At 47.3% G+C, this 24,868-nt stretch overlaps 1 protein-coding gene across 3 annotated transcripts in view; it reads left to right on the top strand.

The window, feature by feature from the left end:
* NACC2 (NACC family member 2) overlaps positions 1-24,868 on the top strand; it is a 62,337-nt gene that overhangs the window by 12,365 nt on the left and 25,104 nt on the right. Inside the window, exon 1 of one of the 3 annotated variants that reach the window (XM_032999576.2) lies at positions 21,801-21,894. The exons of 1 other annotated variant lie outside the window; for it this stretch is intronic. The gene's annotated coding sequence lies outside the window, so the exon portion shown is untranslated. Of the gene's footprint in view, positions 1-21,800; positions 21,932-24,868 lie in introns of those variants that run through there. One more of the 3 variants, XM_032999575.2, reaches the window with a different exon arrangement.

Genomic DNA, 24,868 nt, shown 5'->3' with positions numbered 1-24,868 from the left:
GGCCGCCTCTTCGCGGGCTCTCTGTGCGACTGCGTCCCCCGCGAGCCGGTGGCCAGGCTTCCTCGCCACGCTCGCAGCTCTGCAAACCAAGTCGACTGATTTTTAAATCTGCTCATTAAAGAGTTGTAACGAGTTCTGTACCCTGCACCATTTCTGCGGCATCCAGCAGCCGCCCTGCGCCCTGATCCCAGACTGCCGTTCGGTGTGTGCTGCGGGCACGGTCTGCACCGGAGCATGAGAGCCTGAGGCAGCTGTTGATTTTTCTCATCTTCCAGTGTTGCATCCATCGCTGGTTTTCTATTTGGTCACCATTGCATGAGTTTTGGAGCTGCAGAGGAGCCTGGTGCCCCGTCTCCAGCACAGAGACGAGGATGGTGCTGGTGGGTTCCGCGTCGATGTTTCTGGTGCTGAGAGGGCGAGGAGTTTGCAAACCCGTTCAAGGAAGCCTGTGATGAGGGGTAGCAAGGAATCGCTTGAAACTCATTAAAAGGTATGCAAAGCAGAGGATGGGATGGAGTGGAGGATTGTTATCCTGGGCCGCTTCCAGGCGGGGTGTGCTGGGACCTGACGTATCCTGTGAAAGTGTCTGGCCCCGCAGAGCGCTGAGCAGCAGCAGCGGGGGGGGTTCAGGGCTTTGTACCCCCAGTGCTAGAGCAGCTGTAGGTGCAGCCTCCTGTGGGAAGACTCAATGTGCTGAAGGCCCAGCAAAATCCCCTGAGTGTGTACGCAGGCTAATGACACTGCGGCAGCCAACGCCACCAAGAAATGAGTGTCTCCAAAAAATCTCCCCTAAATACTGTCAGCCCTGCTTGTTCTTCTTCTGCCTGTCTCTGAACGCGGTTGGACAAAGTTACCAGAACTGTAGGGGAGAGGAATGATCACAGGTCTCTGTGATTTCTATACTGAGTGCAGCAGTTGAGCAGACACAACCGCCTTGCTGAGCTCACCCCGACGTGCAGGAGGCTGTTTTCTCCATGCCTTGGCTGCACAGATCTGGTATTTCAATTTGAGACTTAGTGTTGTAGGTGGGGAAAAAAACCACCCACCCTCAAGGCTGAATGATGCCCTGTTGTATATGTTAGAGACGTGGGTAGCTCTGGCCGGACTATATGTACTTCCCTCTGTGGTCCCGAGGATGTTATGGGCAGAGGCTGGGGACATTTGCTTTCTGGGGCACTTACCGGCGTTGGCACTGCATGGCAATGTTCTCGGGAGCACAGCCTACGCCGTGGGTCCCGCCTCGTGCTTGCCTCCAGATCTGAGACCATGACATCATTCGTATGATGAGAAATAGATTGGTCTGAACGTGTTGTCTGTCTTCGATTCATTGAGGTGTGTGACTCCTGCAGTTCATTGTCTTGTGCAAGGGCTGTCCCAAGAACCTATCTGAATTCCTTTCGCAGTTTTATTTTAGTTCGGGGAAGGTTAGCTTAGGTTTAAACCACCTGGTTGTGGTTGTTAAGTCTTAGTGACATATTAAGCATTTAATATCCAAGTGCATTAGCTTCCCACCCACAACCCCCACTGGAGATGGGTTGAGGGATGTAGTCGGTGCCCACACCTAATAGGATGCTGCTCAGCATGTGTGTATAAACGGCTTCCTCCTGGACCTCTTCTTTTTATGTGTAGTTCCTGACCTAATTAGGCATGAACGACGGCGTGAATGGAGATCTTGTGACTGCACCAGACAACACCTAATCCCTCCGAGAGCTGTCGGGAAGATTGCTGGCTGCGGGAGGGGGCATCTTCTTGTGGGGTGGGGACATGGCAGCGGTGGCACGGTCTTAATTAATTCCCAGTGCTCGGTACGTGGCTCTGCAGCCAACCAGACAAAACGAGTAACCCAGATAAACCAGTGTCCCCAGTACCTGGTGGCAGTTAGGGTATGCCCCGGTGGTACCTTGTGGCTCGGCAGCGTGGCACAGCTCGGTGCGAGTACGGATGGGAGAACCCACCTTAATTGCTGCAGTACATCTAATTGTATTACATCTTAATTTCCAGGTCCTTGCTTAACTTGTGCAGTACATCAGAAGCTCTTGTGAAATGTAATGTGCTGGAGCATCAGCACAGGAAAAAGCTCTGCCTTCTGTGAAGCCAGACTGTTGCAGCGTAATTTGTTTTGTAAGATTTTGAAAGGCAGTGTTGCAATCTGTAACAGTAGAATAGTGGGAAGATGGTCAGGTGGTTCTTGGGACTTCAACAGACAGATTTCATGTCTGTGTGTTTTTGCAACACCTTTCTATAAAGGGAAACATAATTTAAAATATGATTACTTAGTGTTGTAACAGTCTTCTCAAACGTTTTTGCATTATGCAGAGATCATTATCAGAGGCTGATATTAACTTGCAAAGAATATTATGCAAATCATTCTCCTGTTCTTCTAAAAAGAAATTTCCTTCATAATGCAAAGCGTGACAAAAAAAAATTGTGCAGAGGCTTTTGGCAAAATTACATTCAGAAGATGTAACAGTTTTTCTGCTTACTAGCACAATCCATTTGTGCCTTTCTACTGGATTTTCTCAACTCAAGCTGATAAAGGATGAATTTTAAAATGAGGGCTGGGGTTGGGGGGGAGAGTATCTCACCTCATGGGTTCAGGAATAGGCAGGGAGGCTTTTCGTGTTTAGATCATTGTTTCAAATCCGTACTGATAGTCATTACAGGCTCTGTTAGTTTTCAGCTATTCGTCGCTCTCTGAAATGATTTGGTGATGTGTCTCGTATTTCCAGCGGGCAGGGGTACACAGCATCGCCTTCACCGTGAGCAGCGGCGTGTAGGTACCTCACTTAAACACACTTCACAGTGTCAGACTCCCCAAAACCCCAATATTACACATTTATTGCACTGTTAAGGCTCTGTATTGTTGGTACCAGTAAGACTGTCCTGAATGAGGGGCACTGCCTGGGTGCTGGGAGGTTGGACCACGGACACTCACGGTGGGACGGGTGGTCCTGCCCCCAGGGGGTCCTGCCTTGGCATCTTCTTTGCGTTTCTCTGAGCATCAGCATGTTCCTGGAGGAGATCCTGGGCCTGGCTGAAGTCCTTGTGGATTTGGTCACTGACTTCATCCCTCCTCCATATTTTTTTTTTGTTGTTGTTGTTAGAAACTGGTTGTATCAGTTCAGAGCTGCCCCCTTCTAATACAAAACCCAGACTCTACTAAAATCGAGAGGATTCTTTTATAGGTGTTGGCTGTCCTGCTGTTATTATGGATTGATTGACAAAACTAGACCCTAATAAGTATTGTAACCAGCTTAAATGACTAAACTATTTACAGGCTGCAGATCGCAGTCAGAGTTGGAAAGGCTCATTCACTGCAGAACCCCATTTTTCAAGCACTTTTGAAAAACTGTAGCCTTTGTCCTGATTTTTTTTTTAGGCATTTCTCAATACAAATGTGATTGAGAAAAGTCAGTAATATTCAGAGATATATATTGAATTATAGCATCAGAAAATGGCAGAGAGAGTTTTCACTGGCATGGGAAATGTTCAGACTCTTTTTTTGTATCTGGTTAGATAACTCAATATTTTAAAATCAAACCAAATTAGATAAATAAGCTGGAAGCCGTAGTTAGCATTCGTCAAGCAACTTAGGCTGGATGTTCAGGCATTGACTGACTCCACCTCTAGCTGCAGGGTTTCCCTGTTATGAACGGGTGAATACTAATCCTTGTTTGTTCTCTGCTGCAGAGGAAAGGATTCATCAGTAGTTTTCGATCTTGAAAAGGCCCTTGGTGAGAGCGGGGTTGGAGTGCTCTGGGCGGTGGCCGCATCTGTGCCACGTGCACGGGGGTGCTTCATACCTTGGGCCAACAGGAAATACCACTTTTTGGTGGCACGGAGGAGAACTTTTAATAGTCCAAAAGTGGCCCCAGGGTGTGGTTGCGATGGGATAATTACAGCAGTGAGCATCTGCCCCGTGGCACCTCCTGGTACCCTGCTCCCCTGTAACCAGCTGCTGGTTGAGCGTGGAGATAATGGGACCCACTGACTGGATTAATGGGGAATGATGACTTTGTAATTCTTTAGAGGTTGCATGGAAGGTTGAGTCAAAGTAGTGAGGTGTTTTACTCTAAACATGGTGGCAGAACGGAATCTTTTTATCTTCTGGGTTGGTTTCCTGGGCATTTCATAGTGCAGACTCGCTGGAGGAGTGGTGTTATGCACGTTTCTGCAATTCTCTTTCTGGTATCCTCTTGAAAATAGTGATGCTGCCAAATGAAAAGCAAATATTTAGCTCTATGCTTTTTTTTCTTTTTTTTTTTTTTTTTTCCTCCCCAAGGACGACTCCTCTTTGACTGGATTTGCTTATCCCAGAATATGGGCTGAGGAGTGACCAGCAGCCGTCCCACCGAGAGGCTCTGTCCCCGCAGATCCCGGGGGACGTGGGGCTGGTGGACGTGTGGTAGCCACTCCTCGAGTTGTCCTGGGTGGGCTCCATCCTCGGAGGTGGGCTGCATTGCTGGGCTCTGCCTGACGCCCTGGGTGCGTGCCCAGGGCTGGGTTTAACCAGCACAGCAGGGTTATCTCTCATGCTGGACAACTGATTTCTCTTTTCCAATATTCCCCTTGTATTTCCAGTCAGGAATATTCCCTGTCAATGGAGCAGAGTGAATTTTGTTCCCTTGAATTGCTGCAGCAGTTAGGAAATTAAAAAAAAAAAAAACAAAAACCAAACAAACAAACAAAAAAAACAACAAAAAAAAACCACAACCAAAACCCAAACAACACAACAGCCCTGCATATAAATAGCTGGGTTTGCTCTTTTTCTTGTGAAAAACATGGTAAATGCAAAGACCAGGAGTGTTGTATGGTTGGGGGCTGTGGTGTGACCCCGGCATGGAGCTGGGTCGTGTCAAGGGCAGCACCCGGACCCGCGGGAGAGTCTGGGCATCTGCTGAGGGCACCCTGCTCCCTTTGCATAAGTCCCGTCTTTCCCTTGGGAACCTGCCCAGTGACGGGGCAGAAGGCTCAGAAAAGCTTGTCCAGGTTGAATGAAGACCTCAGAGTCTTTTAAAATACTGTGAAATTTGCCAGACTCTAAATTATTCTTTCTGTAGGTAAGCCCAACCTCTCTGAAGGGCTGCAGTATGAAGAAATAGAATTTCTTTGGGTCTTGTAGTATTTTTTAGAAGAGCATTTGCAGTGCTAATCATCAAGCTCCTTCCCTTTGTTTTCCCCCTTTTCCCAATTAACCTCATATTAGACCGTGCATATCAATAGTGGCTTTTATCCTCTACTGCTCTTCGCCAGGTTTTATATTTCTACCTGCCTCGCTACAACCACGTTCTTACCATCATGCATTAATAAAACCAAACCAGAGGCCAGCATGATCATCTGCTGGAGGGAAACTGCCCAACAGAGAGAGTGAAAATTGCAACTGGTTATGTAAATTATGGTCAAGGAAAAAAAAAAAAGATACTCAAACCTGGTTTAATTTGTGAGTATATGTCTTGGAAATGTTATAGTAGTGCGTGGCACAAGTTATTCTAATGTGCATTTACGGGCTCGCCCTTCTGCAAGCATGATGCTAGCTCACGGATGTGGAAGCAGATATTACAACCTTCAAGAATCTTGTAGGACATAAAAGTTTTAATTAAAAAGCTGGGCTGGTTGTGAGGGTATTTTGGTTTAGTATGAATGTCTTCATTTCTTTTGAAAAAGAATTAAATGAAACCCTTAGCATTTTTTTTCATTTCTGCATATTTATTCTTGAAGTTGAAGCATTAGAAAATAATTGAGTAAAACAAAATCCACAAGGCTTCAAATTACCTCTAGCTTAATGTTTTATTTAAAAGGTTTGCTAACTGACATTCTTTATAATGAATTAGGTCACGCAGCTCTAAAGAGTGTTGTGGGTTTTCTTTTTTACATTTAAATTTGAGGCTGCTTCCCTCGAAACTTGGGCTTTGCTGCCGTGAACTGCTGTACAGTTGTGACTCCCCGGCTCGGGGAATCTCGCTCTAATTATTCTCAATCACACTAGTGCAAATGAATATATCCATGTTTGGAGGATCGAAGTGGTGTTGTCATGGCAATCTCCGTAAGGTCATGAGAAACTCGTGGATATTGCTCACCGCCTCTCCCAGGAGACCTCTCCTACCTTTGCAAAACTATGGATTTGGAGGGTTTGGGTAATAACTTTAAAGCACAGTTCTGTAGCGATTTGGCTGAAAGGATTAGCTGTTTCCTGCTGGGTAGCTGAAGGTGCCACGGTTCAGGTGAAGCTGATTGTGGGCTGGGGCTTGTGGTTCATGTGCCAACTAGCCATCTTCCTCGGGGAGCTGCAGCTCGCCAGATCCCAGGCCAGTATGTGGGCCAGGCTTGCTTGGGGTGGGGGGATCCTTAAAATCCCCAGGGGCGGCGGAGGGGACCTGTTTGGCCACTGGTTAATGGGGCTCAGTGTGCTGGGACGGGCTCTGGCTTGGGTTTTGTTGGGAAAGGGTTTGGTTATGTGCAATTTAAACAAAACAAAACACCAGAAAAAAAACCAACCAACCAAACAAACAAAACCAAACCAGCAAAATAATAATAATAATAAAAAAACCCAAAACAAAAACAACAAAACCAACCACCCCAAAAAATCCCAAACCAAAAAAAGCCCCCAAACCAACTCTGCTTTCTTAAATGCAGGAGGCGATGCTAGCTGGAGCTGTAGCAGTAGGAACCCCTCAAAGCTGTCCCTGTCCCCCAGCACTGCTGGGGGGTGTCACCCCAAGTCCTCCCCTTCCCCGGCTGCCGGTAGCAGCGCGGGGAGCGCCCGTGGTGCCGAGGGCTGCGGTCACTGCAAAGGAATGTGGGCGATGAAATACCGGCACGGCCGGGCTGCAGCTCCCCGGATCGTGCGTCCCCATGCATCGGGCAGGAGGGGACTCATGTAAAAAATATGTGAACCGTAAACACTGGAAGAAGTGGCAAAGGCAGCCGAGGGGATGTTTGCTCAGCCCTGCTCGGGCAGAGCTCTCCTCTCCTGAAAGAGATCGCGGCAAAGTCACACGATGGTTTTATTCAGGTTCTGCGAGGTAAGAAATTGATAACAAAGTGCATCTACGTGGGTGTGCAGCAAGAGGCTCTGTAGATGCAAGTGTGAGTCTCTGAACTTTTGTGAACTTCTATTTGTGAAAGGTGCTAAATCTTAAATTAGAATTAAAGCTAAATTAAAAAAAAAAAAAAAAGTAAAAGCGATCCAAAAAGTTAGTTCATTTTGTTTAATGATGAGTGTGGAAACCTTCTGCATGTTTGGATTGCAGCGGCAGCACCGGTGACTTTACAAATACCTTGTGTAGTAGGACAAATGAATTCACTAAAATTGGCATTTAGCAATTCCTGGTTTAGGTGATCATGTAGTTGTGGGTTTATGGTTTTGTATTTCTAAATTATTTTTGTTTTTTAAAAAACCCCAAACAATACAAACAAAACAAACCCCAAAATAAGTCTTACTGATAGAGCGTCACTAGAGCATTTTGATTTGCAACTAAATGAGTGCTAAGTCTGCAATTCTTTTGTGAGGCTGAAGAAGTTATACATGCATACAGACATCCACACACCCCCCCATCTTCATTTGACCCTTTAGACAGGTTTAGCACATACATATGCAAATTTTTTATCTGCGGGTTACTTGGTTTGAAAGATCTGACATTACTGAATGATTGATAATATTCTACAAAAAGGTATGAGATCCGTATTTAAAATTAAAAGAAAACCTTAAATTTTATTGGCTGTAGAAGAGACATGACTACACCTCTCAGGGCGCCATGTAAGTCTAATACATTATACGTGTTATCTACCCTTAATTGCTTCTGCTTACCACGTCTTTCAAGACTTTGAACCTAGCCGGTCTTGTCCTCTCACACCCAACATGCGCTCACGCATCAGAGGAAGAAAACAAGTTTTCACGGGTTTTTGCACCTTGCAGGTGTGCAGGCCGGTTCACCCTTCCCGTGCAAGGCCTGGCTTGCAGAGCCCTTGCCCGTGCAGGCAGCGGCCGCACCGCCCCGGGCCCTGGGGGTGCCCTGGCACGGGGGGTCCCACACATGGCAGGGACACCCCGGACCGTCACCTCAGCCCTGCGACTTGTCAGCCCATCGCAGGGGCCGTTTTGACCCGACTTTCTCTAGAACTTTACAAATGTGTCGGGATTAAAGGTTTTTAAATTAGAATTTTAGGTAGCTACTGTAAGCCAAAGAACGGCTTCCTAGTTTTGAGTGTGGATGTGAGCTAGGATTAAAAAAACACTAAGCAAGCAGAGTTTATAATTAAAGACCTATTTACATTTAAAGAATTATTTTAAATTATCTGTCTTTCTCTCTGCTTTCTGCAGAGGGATGGAGCAGAGGCCACACTGACAACAAAGCTGGTTTTCTCAGCTGACCTGGCACACGGGCCTTCTCATTTACTGCTGCCTCGGCATCCACACACAAGCACATGGGGCTCAAGCCCCTCATCTTGGCACCTGTAGTATATCCGTTAATACTTCCAGGTCTTCAGGACTTGCTGAGAAACCCTCTAAACAGCAACTTCTGACCAATTCCATCTTGCCTACCCAACACCTGGAGAGGTGGCCAGCAAGCTGCAGTCCCAAGTGAGGGGCTCGGTGTGTCTGATGAGCTTAAAAAAGGCGTGGTGCAGCCTTTGATGCTGGGAAAGCAATTAACTGCAATTTCTGCAATATTTAACACTGCTTCAAAAACCTCCAGTTATCCCTCATGTTGGCTTTTTTCAATTTGTTCGGTTGACCAACATGTTCCTTTCAGCTTTGGTGACAATAACATGTGAGTAAGCAAAATGCCCAAATTTCTGAACAGTGGCTCGTGGCAATTTCCTAATTTCCTGAGTGAGTGCAGGCTTTTTGGGGTTTCATTCCTGTGCCAGAAAGACTATTTGCTCATACAAAGTTCTTCATTGTAATAGGAAAAAATCAATTTGATTACTTTCATGTCAGCATGCATGTCTAATGGCTTAGAAGTTATTGCAGCCATAAAATATACAGTATCATTTCTCTCTCACTCTGAAATTTGACAGGATTAATATAGTCAGCATGAAATCTTAGTCATAAAGTCGACCATAAGTGATGGTAAAATTAGCTGCTGAAATCGTCTGCTTATGGAAAGCATCTTCTGTTTTTCCTTCTGGGAAAAAATACCACGGGGCTGGCATGCAGATCGGAACGGGAGCTTTCTGAATTTCAGGCTCTAATACAAATATGTCCGTGTCATCTCACGTTCTTCTGCCGAGAGAGATGGTGGGTGCTGTTCAGCTCCGTGATGTCCCCAGTAGCCGGGAGGGCAGTTTCACAGCCCGTTCATCGCCCAGCCAGGCGGTGGGGGGGGTGATGGGGGGGGAGACTGGGTCTCCTGCCCAGCACAGCCACGATGTGGGGATCGTTGAGAAGCTATTTCTTCTCTCCTTCGATGAGGTCCGGGTGAGCTGAGCTTTGCCCGTGGGCTTTAGCAGATGCTCTTCCTGCTGGTGCAACCCGCTGCCTTCTAGCTGGGCACCCCTGTCACCCCCCCCCCCCTCCAGTCCCCTTGGGAAGCAGGGTGACAACCTTCATCAGGGTGGGAGAAACTGTGTGGGGAGCGACCTTGAGATTGAGAAACTTCTGCTCGAAGCTGAGTTTCCTCCTGCTGAGTGACCGGAGGAGCCCCGCAGACGGCCGGAGCGGCCGCTCCTCCTTGCTCACCCACCTCCAAAACTGCCCGTGGAAGTGGAGATGAAGCGCTGGGGTTAGGCAGCGGGGTGCTTGCTGAAGTGTAAACCTTCATTAGCCCAGCTTTTGAATTACTAGTTAATGTTTTTGCTTAACGACATCTCATTTTGGCTGCACTGTGTAAGGTGCCCATGGCTGGTTCCAGAAAGAAGGAGCTGGGTGCTGGTGTCTTTGATAGCAACTTTAAAGTTAGATCAAGGAAAGGCAGCATCTTGCATCTGAGCATTGTTTGCTCAGCCCGTAAGGTCCAAGACCCGAGTTTCATTGCTAGCCCTTGGCCCATTTGGCTTTGCAAGGGGATGTTTCTCCTGCCCCTTGAGCAAAAACATGCAGGGTTTTACTTCTCCAGGGAGGCTCAGGGGTCACTCCCGTCATATCTTGACTCTCCCACCTCGCTGGAGGCTGTCACCCTCCTGGTTTTGCATGTTCTGCCTCCCTTGGCAGCCCGTTGTGAAAAGTTAATATCTGGTCATTGGTTTTGGCTGCATCTCCAAGGCAACTTCATTCATACGCCAGCTCCCTGTTCATACCGATCCGGACATGCCGAGATGACTAACTCCAGTCTCTTGTTACGCTGTCCCAGATGAGTTGTTAACTCCTTCAGCTCAGGTAGGTGATGATACAACTGGGAGTGGGCAGACAGAGCAGGTGGATGCCATAAATATCCAGCAAACGCCGACTTGCTCTGTGTCCCCTCCATCCTTTCTGCTTTGGTTTGTTTCCCAGCGCCCCATGTAGTTTGGAGAGCAAAAAGCTTGTCATTGTTTAAGATCCTTTTCAGTGCAGAAGGGTCTCAGACTAAGTTTGATTCTCCTGAAATTACTATGCTTCGTTATCGCTCGGTTTGGGCAGAACGTTGCCTTTGGGATCTAAACTTACTGAAAAATTTCGTTTGAAGAAAAGAACTTGGCTGCAGACTACAGCAGTACACTCTGAAATGCAGCTGAAATTTAATTTTGTGTTTCATAGAAGCTGCGGGGGGGATTTTCCTCCAAAGGGCAGGCGATGCAGTGAGACCACTGCATTCCCAGCCCGTGTTTGGGGTCAGTGAGCCCTGTGAGACGCAGATCGCTGCAGCGCCCGATCCCTCGCTGATGTGCCTATTTCTGTATGGGTTTGTCACATACAGATTTACAGCCCCCAGAGACTCCTTTTGATTCTCACCAGAAGATGTAGGAAGGAGGAAAATGAGCCAAACTCTGGGGTTTTTTGCTGTTTGTTTTTCTCGCGGCAGTGCGGGGAGGTGCGGTTGCGCTAGGTGATGGTATGTCCTTGTCACCCGCACCGCTCGCTGGGATGGGTCCCGTAGCACCCCGTGGTTCCCCATCGGGGCGAGTGGCCACTCCCCAGCCCCGTGCTGAGGTTTTTCCAGCCTGGAAAGCATCTGGCCCCGGGAAGGAGTGGGGCTGGGGTGGGGGCAGAGCAGGTCTAGCTTGCACCAAGCAAAGCTCAGCTTGAGCTTGCCGAGCATCGCTAGGATGTGACACTGTGCTCTCCCCTTGGAGTGTTTGAATTCTGCCAGGGCCCATGTGTCCGACGAGGATGTCGTGACGCTGCTTTTTTTGGGGTGCTGGAGGTTATCTGGTAGGAAAAGCACATTGGGTTTTGCCAGTCACATTCCCATCCTCCTTGCAGCCTAAGAGGGGTATCACAGGAGAAATCAAGGGTGAGGCTCTAGCCGTGAGGATCGCTAAGATGTACAAACTTGAAACCCTGTTAATTTTTTAACGCCTGATGCGTTTTGGGGGATCCGTTACGCTGAAGCATCAGGCAGAGAATTAAACACACTGGAAACGTGAACCTGCGGTGACTCGTGACCGTGCCCGAGCGGCTGGACAGGGCTGCTCGCCGCAGCGCCGGTGGGATGCTGTGGAAGAGTTAATTAGAGAAATAGCGGAGAGATTGCCCCGAGGACCTGGGATGCAACTCGGTCAGAGACCGTTACCCCATGTACCATGTGTAAAACCTGCTGCCTCGCCAACCTCCCTCCTCCAGGTGCTGCTTTCCCTCCCTAGAGCAGAAAAACTGCTGTAGGACTGTTTGAAACGTAGCTGGTATAACTCTTAAATTTTAATAATAGATTACCATTAGTATCAGCCTTATATAATGCACACCTCATTATTGCTTACTCAGAATAATTTTGCAGCCTCCTTATAGAACCTTGGAACTTTATTTGCTGAGTATAAAATATGCAGAAATGCATGAATAGTTTTAAGACTTGGTACCCTAAACTAATACAGCGGTGCTTTTTTTTTTTTTCTGCACCATGATTGAAGTCAAATTAACATATTTACCTTCAGTGCTCCCAGGAGTAGCATTAAAAAATTCAAGAGGTGATTCAGAATAGTCTCCGATTTACTGTGTTTAAAGCTGGATTTCATTTCTCAATAAAACCATGCAAACACTTGACTCCCTTTCAGCTTTTCAGCCTCTTTCCTCCCTGTGCAGGTTCTTGGACTTATCAACAGATGGTAGCAGTATTATTACCGCCGCATTCCCGAAAGGAAGCTTTTTATTTTATTTTATTGGTTTTTCAGGATGGGGGAAAAAGCAGGGGCAGAGAATAAGGGAGGGAATGAGTTATAACCAATAGCACGGAAGCATAGCTGCTATTTTAATCTGAAATAAGGAAAAGTATCGAGCATGATTTTTGTCTCGCTGCCTGCGAGCACTGGTTCACTGTGTAATGTTGGTTACATTATCGTGCTCTGCCTCAGTTTATCTGTGTGTGATAATGGTTTCCTAGGGCAAATCATGAAGCTTAATTTTTTCTATATGTTGACATCTTCCCAGGAAGAAAAGCTGTGTAAATGCAGGGGTAGGAAATGGAAACGGTTGCTTTATTGCCCAGTGGTTTCTTTATTATTACCGACGATTACCCAGGAGCTGTCCTGCCTGTGCTGTGATTTATTCCTACAGCTGTAGGATGCAGCTCCTATAGCTCCCAGGATTTCAGACCCCACGACGGTCGGGTTCAGGGGGTGCAAATTCATGCCCCAAAGCCCCAGCCTGTTTCACCATCACCTTTGCCATGGGCTTCTCTGGGCGAGAGCCATCTCAAAGGCGTATCAGTGCTGCAGGGAAAGCTTCAACCCTGTTGGTTTTCTTGACCAAGTAATAAATATTCTGGGGAGAGGGTGTGTGTAAGGTGCCCTTTGCTCAGCTGGGATGAGTTGGTACTCTCTGAGTGGGACAACCCTGCCTGAAAATTTTGTTTACCATGGACTAGATACTGCAGCGGCTCTTTTTTCCATGCCTGCTCCTAGATTAGGAAGTTATTTCAGCAGATGTTGTTTCCTAAGAAAATGGGTTAATGCTTGGTGGTTAGAACAGTGTGGCAAAAAAGCTTATTTGTGTGAGGTTTTGGCTAATTGCCTTGCAAGTGTTACAGAGTGTTGCAGCAAATTTCCTGGATTTCGCAATCGTGATGGTTCTGGTCTAACTGGCCAGAAAGATTTTCAAAAATACACAAATAAATGGAAAAATAAAGGCAAACCACTTGCCATGTTGCTGTAAAAAGCTGAAGGACCTTAAGTTTGGGTTGAAAAGTCTCCAGGTGTCTGAGCAAGTAATTGAGACTCAAGGCTGAACAGATATCAAAGTTTTATCATCTTTTAATTGATGAAAGATGGATATTGCTCTGGAGCAGGCCAGAACAAGCCCCTCTTAGAAATAAGAAGTAATTCCCAGGCTAAGAGTTCCTTGGGAGAACTGAGATGTTTTTCCTTCCCAGTTCATGGGAATGAGAATGTTCTTGCAGGGGTGTGCGACCACCCTTTGCTTCGAGGGCAGGGACCTTGAGAGGTGGTGGGTCCCAGCTCTGACATGGAAGCTCTTTCTCAGCATGGCAAGCCTTTGTTGGCCATATTACCTTAATTTTTTTCCTGGGGTTGAGTGTTCGGGTGCTGGGGGGCTGCCTGGGGCTGTTCTCACTGCCAGCAGTGCACTTCAGGGACGATGCTGCTGAGCTGGGGTTACCCTTTGGGATCACCCCATTCCCTCGTGTGCGTGGTCCCTAGCCCCACTGTTTCTTTGTTGTTTGTTTTTTGTTTGGGGTTTTTTTTTTTTTTTTTCATGCCTGATCCCACGCTGGCCCATGATGAAGGACCCGGGCTTGTTCTCTGGGTTCCCCAAATCGGGGGCAAGCGAGGCGGCTGCTGCTCTGCCTCTCCGCCAGCTCCCTGGGAGAGAATGAAAAAAGGAGGGGAGATGTATTTCGTGCACTTACGAAACGCAGCTGTGGAAGGTGCAGGTGAAAGCAGAGCCTGGACTGAGAAACGGGGTGGGTTTGTGTTCAATAATATTTGTGCAATTCCTGGGGCTCCATACCATCATGTGTCTCTCTGACATAATGCCACCTCCGTGGGGAAAGCTGCCCGGCCCCGCTCTTGCCCACCAGCAGCCGGACTGGTCCCCGCTGCTGCTTCGGCTCCTGGGCACCGGTCCCACCCGGGGCTGATGGAGGTGGAAGCTGCTCTGAGCCAGGAGGACGAGGAGGAGTTTCAATGTGCACACAGTGAAGCCAGCACTTCAGTAGGAAAGGCAGGTGCGCAGGAAAATGCAAATCGAGTGTTGCTATTTCTAAGAGCATCCCTGCAAAAAAGACTTTTCCTGTGTGAAGGAGCGCGATGGCGATGAACCGTGGCTGGATGGAAACCTCGGGTTCTCTCCCGGGCACCCCCACGCTGCCGGCCCTCGGGGTGCTCCGGGGAAGGGCGGCCGTGGTGCCAGTCCCGCCGTCCTCCGCCACGGAGAAAACCTATTTGTGGGCCAGAGCCCCCGTGGGCACGTGCTGGCACAGCCACGGGTCAGGGGCTCACGCCGTCGGCCAGTGCCACATCCCCACGCTGCTGGTTAAATTGCTAATTAGATTCCATCCGAGCAGCAACATAAACCGGGAATAAATGGACTTGGCTTCATAAACTTAGCGCTTAAATATTTTCCCAAGCAGGAAAAAAAGAAAAAAAAAAAACATTTGCTTTCCATGCAAAACATATCAATCTTGGAAAAGTTCCCAAAGTTGTGTGTTTAACTGTTCAGATCTGTGCCTTTGTAGAATAGAAGTGGTTATTCCCCCGCATAATTATTTTTCTTTTTAAAAGGAGGCTGAAATGTTTGTGAGGAAGACATTTTAAGCGACTGCTGGGGATGAACAAGAGTGAAGGGAGAGTCAGGTTTAATGATGATTGCTTCGCTTTGCTTTATTGCTGTTAGAAATGAAGCACCTTCTCCTCATCCCCTCCCCACAAGGACTAACCGCAAATGTTGCTTTTACCGTTGTGTTTTGGGGCTGTTTCTGCTTGTCGTGTGAGTTTTATTGAAAGATGTATCTGGTTGCTAGTTTCTTTTTAATCCTACCGAAATACAAGAGCTGTTGCTGGAGTTTATTTAACGTGATGGAGGCTTTGCACAGTTAAAACTGCGGATGCTGTGTAAAACCCAGGCGATCTCCTTCCTTCCCAACGGCCCTGGTGCAGAAGATGCTGCAGTCGGATGCTCCTTTATTTAACTGGTGTGGGGAGGGGGTGCCAGGGAAGGGAGCTGGAGCAGCCTCCTCCAGCCAGGGCACTGCGTGGAGGGGAAGGGCTGTCGGTGCTTTTCGCCCCTTTTCTGTTGGCTGCAGTGGCAGGTGAGGGGTGCCCGTGGGAAACGGGGGGCTGACACCCAACGTGGGGTGGAGGGGGGAGGTGGTGCTTCTGCCTCCGGCCACCGGCACCACTCGCCCAGGACGGAGATTTCTGGAGTGGTGGGTGAGCTTTTTGCAGAAAGATCCATCCGTTATTTCCTGCCCTGCCCCTCATGCTCATCCCGCGAGAGACCCCACTTTCACTGTATAAATATAGAGATACAGAGCATAGATTTATTTTTGCACAAAAGCACTGCTTCACGTAAGATCCCCGAGGAGATGCTGCGGGGATCCATCACGGCGGCTGGCGGGATGCACAGCTTGTGTTGGCATCACCCTGTCCCCATCCTGGGGGTGCAGGTGGGCAGCACCCCCAGCCTTGCCGTGGCACCGGGGTGCAGTTAGGGATGGGGACTGGAGATGGAGAAGCGGCTCTGGGGTGTTTGTCCTGCCTGGAACAGGTCAGTTTTTGGCATAAGGACAAGTGAGATGGGTTTGGCGGTCCCCTTATTTGATGGGACTATCAGAACAAGATTATCAGGGTTTTCTCGGAGCTGGGATAACGTGGGGTTGGGGTCCACCAAGCAGGAATTTGCCCAGGACAGCAGCATGCTGGAGGAGGCTTTCCAGCTCTTTGGCCCTTCATGAGCACCGTGAACACATGGTTTGAAAGAAGCTGGGAAAAAACCCATACAACAGTCACCTATGCAGAGAAAAATACCCCAATAACCATCGTGCAGCTTCTCTCCACGAGCCCTTTCTGCATTCTTTGTTGTCATTAATAGTCACCATTCTGGAACTAGAGATGTTTAATTTATTTGTGTTCTCCTAACACCTTTCTGTTTCATAACAGTAATCACCTCTCCCGGTTTGGCTGGGAGGCAGCAGTGTCTGCCGAACTCCCTGTAATCCAGGAGTGAATCAAAGCAACTTTTTACAAAACAAGATTCTCTTGCTGTTGCAAAAGAGCTTTGGGGAAATCTGGTTTTTGTGGTTAAGGATCTTACTCTGATGCACAAGGAAAATTATGTGTAGCTTTTATTTGGCCCAAAGGATTCTTACAACATTATCCGTATTTCCTTTAATTTGTGGGATTTCTAGTAAATGGGCTTAAAAATAGGTCTGGGCAAGATGCCAGGGTACATACGAACAGTAAAAAAGCTTTGCAGGCTGCAAGCAGCTTGCTTTCACTTCTCCCTCGGCGCGGGCTGGGGGGACGGAGCAAACGCTCACCTTTTGGGGTTAAATTTAATGACATCTCTGGAATTCCTTGGAAGTCAATATTGCAGAAAAGATCCTTTAACTCTTCGATAGAACTTGTTGTTGAGCTGGACACAAGCCTGGAGAGGGAGCAGGACAAGCTGTAGTGCCAGGGGAGGACAGAGCATGGGGGGACCCAGGGGGGGACCCTCACACAAATCCCTGGACCCACTCACTGATGGGATTTGGGGACCCTGGAAACCCGGCGTACGAGTAGGAGCAAAACATGGCGATGATACACGTGTTTTCTTTTTTTTCTTTCAGCTTTTCATTCTCAGAAGTCTCTATAAGCCTTTTGTAAAATGGGAAAAATCTAATAAGGGAGAGGCTGTGGCTCGGAGCCGCGATCCCAGCTGGGGCGACTTCTGGGTGCCCGGCTCCCTTTGGTGATGTTTAGCCGGCTCTTTCTTCAAAATCAGTTGTGGTTCAAGTGACTTACAAATGCATTTTTCCCTGGGGACAGCCACCCACAAAAGCCTTTCATTAAGACGTAGTGTGTTTATGCAGCTGGAGTCCCAGCGGTGAAGGGAAGGTAAGTGGGAAAGGATGCTGGCCGCGCTGCGCGGCAGCCAGCCCGCCTCTCTCCGTGGTCCTCTGCCAGGCAAGGGTGCCTTACAGCTTCCCAAAATGTGCAAATTTTTGTCCTATTTCTGCAAAATTTTGTTCGTTTGATTTTAATTAAATCTTTGGGCATAAATGTGTAAAACCTTATTTTATTTTAAGTACCGTGGATGCTGCGCCTCTCTGTTGTGAGTAGCTTCTGGGGAGATGGATGAAGAGAAGGAAAGGGGAGACGGATGAAGAGGAGGAAGATTTTTGAGCTTCCTGGGAGGAGCAGCAGCGTGTTGGATCGGTGCAGTGGGCAAGGAGCAGCATCTCGGCACGGGGAAGGGCAGGACTGTGGCGGCAGGGCCAGGGTTGGGTCAGGGTTGCAGCAGGTCCTGTAGGTCACGGCCACGAGGAACCTGCCTTGCGGGGAGCAGCGTGTGGGTGCAAGCTCCCGCCGTGCCCCTGCTGCTGCTCTTGAATTAAAAAAGTGCATTTTTACATGGTGGTGGTCGGCTTACATAAAATCAAGAGGACCCCAGTGCTCAGTGTGGAAGGAAGCTTGTTAAAGGGAGATTATTCATGCCCTTGGCAGTAGTGTACTGGTAACACTTTTAATCCAAGCAAATTAGGTTGCTTTACAGATATTAAGTCTTCCAATGGCTCTGTGAAGTGGGGGCATATGATTAATTTTGTTGTGCAGGTGAGGACACCAGGACACCTCTGCCCTCCCCGAGTGCAGCCTGGCTCCTCTTCTGTGCTACACCAGGATTGTGCTTTTTCCTTAAAAGTCAATAACTTGAGAGTTGATGTGGGAACCCCGACCCTCTGGGATCATGCTGACTGGGGACTGCAGCCCCGTGAGCTCTCACCCACACCAGTTCCCCGGGACCCTTTCTGGAGGAGGCAGGTGGATTTGCTGTAGGTCTTATTATAAGGGATAATGTCCAGGATGTGTCTGGAGGGCACCCGGCTCCGTAAAGCCAAGCCTTCCCGTTGGATGGCATTGCTGGCAGTTGAACAGGATCTTGAGCCTTTTCCATGGGACTGATGACAGTGGGTGCTGGTGGTGGGTGCCACAGCAGGCACGGGAGCGCCGTGGGGCAGCACCCAGCGCCGAGGGCTCTTCCATATTTCAGGAAAAAGCAGAGCAGAGAAAAACACCCCTTGCTACCTCAGCACAGTTCTGGTACGTTGTGAGCAGAAATCATCTGTTTCCCTCTGGACGTGGAGCTGCTGAGCACAAACACCCCAAAACACCTCTTTTCTCATTAAACCTCAAGGTTTAGCAGCTTCTAGCCCCGGGTCGCCTTCCCTCCCGCGCTGGTTGGCGATGTGGAAGCACCAACCTCCAGCCAGCTCAACGCCGTGGCAGAAGTTCACGTTCAAGCTGATTCTTCAAATTTACCTCCTTTGCTGGAGATCAGCTTTCCTGGCTGCCCCGGAGCCAAAAGGCTCCTGTTGTTTCTTCAGAGACCAAGGTTAAACGAGCCACTGCAGCGCTGTTGGGGGGTAAATGCAGTTTTTTTAGGGGCTGGGGAGATGAGCTAGTGCCAGCGCTGACCCGAGGGGTTGCAGCCAGGGTCCATCGCCAGGGCTGGGGCTTGGATGGATGAGCTCCCTCCCCTCTTAAGACAGTGTCATCCCTGCTACACACACCTATTTGATTTTTCTTTTAAAAAATAATTGGGTTTGTGCGTGTGGGTTTTGTCTGTCTTTTTTTTTTTTTTTTTTTTATATATATATATATAAAGATTTTTAACTGAGAGACAGCAATTTTAATATTTTCTGTGTCTTGGATGTGTTGTGATTTACATTTGATTTTAGGCATAATTAGAAATGCAAGTAGAGCGCTTTGTGTTTTACCTCTGCTTCAACTATTTATGGCATGATATGCAAATGAAGCAAGCTATGAATATTAAAGATTAGAGTATGTTACAAAGTATCACTGTCTTTAATGAGTTCGGTAATGGGCACAGGCTTTGCACACACTTTAATATGGAGGTATTTTATGTTGTGTGCCGTCTCAGCGGCTCTGCAGCTATCGATGCCGTGTTTGGTTACATCCCAGGAGAGCGGGGCTGTGATTTAAGCCCTCTCCAGCCCCGGCTCGGCTGCAGTCGGTAGGTGCGATTTCCAAGCGTGCCCATGACAAAGGCGGCTGTGGCTGGCGAAGGGTGTTGATGGATTATTTCACAGAGACTGTTTCAGTTCCCGTCTAGGTCAATCCGTTTCATCTGCTGCAGCGTTGGAGATGGATCTGAGAATATGAAAGCGCTCGTCGACCTTTCAAGGTGCTTTGCAGCACTGGGAGGGAATCTTAAACACGCTCCTGCCAAAATGGAGCTGCTGCCTGTAACATCACAGAGACCCCAAGAAATTAATTTTGCCATTCCTCGCCAATTAGACTTATTGACATAGAATTATTTTCGGGTTTATTGACACATCCGAAGGCATTTGAAAGAACATCTTATCTACTGGGCAGCAGAGGGTTGGGGAGCGGGGTTTCTCGCATTAACCCTTTCTTGCCACAGGAGTCTGGGCAGCCGTGTTAGTGTGGCTTTTTCTCTAAACCAGTCAATGGTTTTATCTCTAAACTAGCATCATAGTTCTAAAAGAGGAAGGTAACGGTGTTTTGGGGTGCTGCAACGTGCACAGAGGTTTCATCTGTGGGCAATCTGAGGAACAAACTTCTGTTTGAGCACTGGGGTCCCCGCGGGGGGGATGCCGGGGGGCTGCGGGAGGTGGGGGAAAAACCAGCCAGATATGGAAAGCAACGGATTTTGTGCCAAACGGGGTTTGGGGAGGGTGGGCGGTGGGGAGGGAGAATGAAGCATGCCCCAGGGAGCGTGCTTTTCAGATTTGAGGTATTTAAATTACAAATTTTGATGAGGAAGATTGTCAGCAGTATTCAAAACAGTGCTTAAATTCTTTTGAAACACTGTCGAGCTGTGCTGTGGCAGTTGAAAAGTTTGGCACACAAGAACTTGGCCCAGAAGTTGCTGCTTGGGTTTTTTTCCTTTAAAACTCAATTCATCTGTATTCAAGTATCCCACATGCAAGAAAAAAAAAAAAACACTAGGCTCATACTGGTTTGAGACAGACCCTTGTGTGTAAGGGAAGCTGCAGAAGTGATTGATCTCTAATATTAGGGGGTTCCCTTGTCAGTTAATGAGCATTAATAACTATTTATAGTAGTGTATTTTTTTAAAAAATAATAATTTTATTGTGCTTGTGTCTACTCATAAAAACAACCAGCAAACTAAACTGGGATTTAGAATGTGCTTGTGAGCCACTGGATTATTAATCCATGTGCATTAGCTTTACCTGTTTTTGTTAATGGGTCAGTCGGTGTTCGTTAGTGGGGGATCAGCTCAGTGCTTGCAGCACATGTCTGCGCCATGTCGTGAATGTTGGGGAGACTTTCTTACCTCCGATCTCTGACCCTTCTCTGCTGCATGAGGCTTGGATTTCCGTAAAACCCCCAAATCTAAGCAATATATGTGCTTTACCTAGAGCTATGCATCAGTGGGGCTCTCCTGGGAATGTTGGCTCTTCAGCTGTGGCCCAGCAGCACAAAACTTGTAAGATGTTAGTGTTGGCTCTGAAGACCTACTTGACCATATAATATATATATATATAAAAAAATATACATATAATATAATGTATTGACCATAGATAATCTACATTATAATATCATATATATAATATCATGTTCTGGGCTGCAGTGTCGTCTGGGGGTGTTTTAGGGTGCATTATAGAAATAGTTGCATTCGGAAGCTTTGGGCAAAATTTGTTGGACCAGTGAAGGGTTTTGTTGCAAGAGAAGAGAAGTCAGAAATGAAAAGTTGGTGTTGAGTCTCTGGTACCTTCCTGCCCTGATGCTGCGATCCTGCAGGTGGGAGCTGGGTCTGCGGGGGGGTTCCCCCCCACCAAGGAAGGGGGGAGGAGACAGAATTGTTTGCTGAAGTGCAAGCAATAAGTGCAGCGTATGAAAAATGCAGGTCTTCTGTTTTGCCCCCGTTGGCCTGGGGAAAGTGGGCATCAGGTTGAGGTGGCCACCTCGTGTCACAGATTTTAGGTTTCTCAGGGTTTTTGCTCATGAACAGAAACCTCAGTTTTGTAAAACATCCTGTGCAAGCTAGTATTTGCTTCTATAAACCTGGAAGTACAGAGTTAAATTTCTGCAGTCTTTAACTTTCCTTTTCTGCAAGCTTATATTTCCATTAAGGATCAGGCTCAGATGCAATTGTAGCTTTGCTTTATAGAGTATTAAAAGTTTAATGTATAAATGTCTTCCTTCGCCAGAACTTTTTGGCAGTATTATTTTCTAGTGCTGAAATTTCTACAAAAAACATGGAGATCCCGACAGCTGCAAGGGCTTAGCTGCCCTTGAAGGGTTAATTATATTATGCCTACTTTTTTTTAAAAAAAGAAAAGCAGGGAGAATAGGCTGTAGCCAAAAGTAAAAGTCATTAATTTTAAGACAGAGATGTAAGCAAAGTTTCCTTCCCCTCTGCAGGTTGGTCAGGGTAGGCTATGCAGTAATTGAAAAGTAAAGGCAATTGAATTACAGGCTCCTGTCCAAACGGAGCGCGATTTCTTCTTCTTTTTTTTTTTTTTTTTTTTTTTTTTTACAACCTCCATTGCATCAGAACTAGGCAGTATTCCTGATGTTCTCATGTGTGTTAATGCTGACTCACAGACTAACTTGCACAAGAAAAAAAACACACAGGCAGCTCCACCATACTAGGTAATGAGCTCTAGCAAGAAGCAGCGTCTGATGTTTTGTAAGCTTTTTTTAATTGACCTTTTAAGATATTTACTTTATTTTAAGGCTTTCTGTTCTGTAGTGGCACGATGGTAGAACTGAGTCATGCATGTTATATATTGCTAGCTCTGCTGTTGTGTACTAGGAGTGAGGAGAATACAATTCAGCATGGCACTTGTCTTTTTGATGTGTTACGGATGTGAATTAATGTTTGCGATGGGATGCAGGCAATGCACGCTTTGCAGAAGGCATGGTGATGGGGTGCTGGGTGCTTTCTGGTGGACGTAACTTAGTCGGGGTCTTGAGTTTTTATTAGATTGCAAAAAATTAAATTCTGCAGAATAATTGTATTTTTTTTTTTATCCATGTCTCTCCCTTTCCCTTTTCCTTGCAGCAATCTGAAAAAAAAAAAAAAAAAAAAAAAGGTTGCGTTTTCTATTTTTGCTTCTCCTTGCTTTGAGAGCTCTTAAAATCAGTGATAGATAAGGAAAAAACAAACAAGAAAAAAAAAAAAAGCCAAAAAAAAAAAAAAAAAAAAAAAAAACCAAACAACGAAACCCCCAACTACTAATTAAATAATAATGGCAATAACACGCTTAGCCTTGGCTGAATGACTGCACTTTTTGGAGACAGCAGCCTGCCGGGTGGGTGACCTCGAGCGGTTGTTGCGCCCAGGCTGCCGGTGACTCACCTTGCAGCAGGACAGGGACTGGGGAGCTGCCCCTGGTCCCCGGGGCCGTACTGGGGTCCCCGGGGGGAGCTCCCGGCACCCCCTCCCCAGGCTGCCCTGCCAGCGGGGCTGTACGCACCGGCTGGGCTGCATCATCACCATTGATTTAATTGGCTTTTCCAGCATTTTTCCCCCCCCCCTCCATTCCCTGCCCGAGCCTCCTGGTCTTTACTTTTGGTGCGAACTTTTAGGATTATAAAGCAAACCTGGCTCTGTGCTGCGAGTCGGCTGCGTGTGCGTTGCTTATGTGTTACTTAGTAATATTTGCAAATTCAGTTTCTGCTGTCTTAATAAGGCAGAAATAATCTGCTTTCACCCATTGCCACTGGCTGCTACACTAAAAATAGGGAACGTTAGCACTGCTCACTGCTTGCCACTTGCAGCATTTCAAAAATAAATACTTCGGAGCTGCAGAAACAAATGCTGCAGAAGAGAAGAGGAGTCTCGCTATGACTGTCATTTGATTACCAAACTTAACCTTGTTTTCTTTCCCCTGCCAAAGACGGGCATTAAGCTGTTCAGGCATTCGCGACGTTTCGTGTTTGTGCCCCAATCCCTCTCCCTTCCCCTCCGCCGGTTTTCTCACCCCGAGCCCCAACATGAGCAGGGGGAGGCTCGGTTTTGGGGTGGAGGGGGGTGCAAAGACTTCTTTGCTTCCCAGCTCCCTGACCCAGCGACCTGTGGTGCATGGCGGGGTGCGCACAGCGTCGACCTGAAGTGCATTTTATTCGACTTTATTTAACTATTTATTTTACTGAAGGAGTCACAGCAGCTCCATGCTCAGGGAACGGTACTTTGCCACCGAGTTTTGCAGTTAGCTGTTGCGTATTTTCCTTCGGGCTTATGTAAAAAGTGCATTTCCTTTTCATTAAAAGGGGGAGGAAAAAAACAAAAAAAAAAAAACAAAACAAAAAAAAAAAACCTGTAGGAAGAGCTGAGCAGGCGGCACCCCTGTTCCCCGGGGGGGACTGCTTTAGGGGGGCTTTGGGGAGCCCCTGCCTGGCTGGGTGACATCCCCCTGCCAGCCTCAAATCCAAGGGTGGGATTTTCCCCCTCTCTCCTCATTTACAGAAGAAAGGGAAGTTTCCTTTGACCCTTTGGGGCCTTCAAGGGCAGGACTTTTCAGCTCTTTTCTTTTGAGGGGCTTCGGCTGGGTGGGGGTGAAAGCCCTCGGCTGCTTTGTCTCCCACCCCCGGAGGGTCCTGCTGCCTTTGTCCCTGCCCCAGCTGCTGCCCAGCGCACCTTCCTGCGGGAAACTTAGGACATTGGGGGGTTTTATTATTTTTATTTTTTGGCGAGGGTGAAGTCTCCGAGTCTCTTTGTATGTTGGTGAAGGAAAAAGACAATTTAAATACATTATCTAGTTATTTCTGATTACTCCTGGGGGAGCTCTGATTCCAGCATCTTATTCCAGGTCGATGCTTTTTTCCTTTGTTGTTGTCGCCTCGCCCCAACCTTTCAGGCCCTGGAGCAGGAAAATAGTTTAGAAAAGAGCAAACCTGCTTTTTTTTTCCCCAGAGCCCATGAACACAGAAGCTGAGGATTCTCACACTCTCATGGAAGTTGTATCAAATAACAGCTGCATTTTTTATGAACATCTTGTGACAAAGACTATGACTTTACAAAAATCACGCAGACATGTACAAATTATCCTGCTATATCCAAGAGCTAGCAAAAGAGGCTGCCATTAGAAAACGAAATGATGTTTTGCTTGAATGGTCACATATCGTACATGTTCAGCATGGAGGGGTGGTTGGCTGGTTTTAATCCCATTTTGTCCAAGTTTTCCTATTTGGTAGGAGATGTCCTTGTCTTCATCTGTCACCTGTAGGACATGGCAGCCCAAAGGGGGCTGGGTTTTTTTGGGTAGCAATGGCACTGAGGGTTCCTCCTGCACCCTGGGGCACGGCTCAGCTTGGAAGACAAGGTTGCAAAATACAGTTCACATCTGTAATTGCTAAGGTCATTTTTCCTGCATTTTTCCTGCATTTCTTCCCATGTCAAATGGACTGAAGCCATTTCACACCATTCAAAAGTCACTTAGTGCTCTATTTTTTTAAAAAAATCATGTTTAATAGAGGAGATTTTTAAGTTAGACACTGTCAAGAATTATTGCATTTGCTATCTAGTCACTAATATTTTGTTGCTGGTTTTTTAGGGGATGTGAGGTCTGGTGCTGAGCAGGTTCTCCTTGGCTTTCAAGACTTCCTTCTTTTGTTTCTTGGA

This window comes from Tyto alba, unplaced genomic scaffold (assembly GCF_018691265.1).
Source record: "Tyto alba isolate M040663 unplaced genomic scaffold, T.alba_DEE_v4.0 Super-Scaffold_11, whole genome shotgun sequence".
NCBI classification, from domain to species: domain Eukaryota; kingdom Metazoa; phylum Chordata; class Aves; order Strigiformes; family Tytonidae; genus Tyto; species Tyto alba.
Note: the sequence above shows the minus strand (reverse complement) of the source record. Positions and strands in the feature narration are given on the sequence as shown.